This window comes from Haemorhous mexicanus, chromosome 2 (assembly GCF_027477595.1).
Source record: "Haemorhous mexicanus isolate bHaeMex1 chromosome 2, bHaeMex1.pri, whole genome shotgun sequence".
Lineage (NCBI taxonomy): Eukaryota > Metazoa > Chordata > Aves > Passeriformes > Fringillidae > Haemorhous > Haemorhous mexicanus.
The window spans coordinates 29,101,827-29,102,331 of record NC_082342.1 but is presented as its reverse complement, the minus strand read 5'-3'; positions in this window follow the sequence as shown (position 1 = coordinate 29,102,331).

Genomic DNA, 505 nt, shown 5'->3' with positions numbered 1-505 from the left:
CTCCAGAGTGTCTTGTCCTTCACACCGCAGTGTCCCCTGCTGAGGGACTGCTGCCATGTCCCGTGGCAGTGAAAATCTCATTCTGCAGCAGGATGTCTGTTATGCTCCAGGGATTAGGAAAGAAAGGGCAGTGCCCAGCTGTGTTGGGGGGGAGAAATTCTGCTCCACTTATTTTAATGCTTTGGGGCCACACTGTTAGCAGAGTGTGACCCAGGCCATTATCATCTGTGAGTCTTGCTTAAAAAACAGGTGAAAGCCTGTGGATAACCAGCTGTTCCACTGTGCTGCTTGATTAGCACTGGACTTACTGCATTGTATTTAACTGTCTTTACATGTTGATATGAAGGCAGGCTTGGGAGATTTTCTTTTAGGACACTATTCCAATTGTGGAGAAGACTGAAACTAAATGTTTGTAAGTATAGTGGCATGGATGCAGCTTTTCGGTGATGAAGGAGTTTTTGTATCTTGAAGTAACCACCCAGAATACCCTGTGTCACACTCTCAA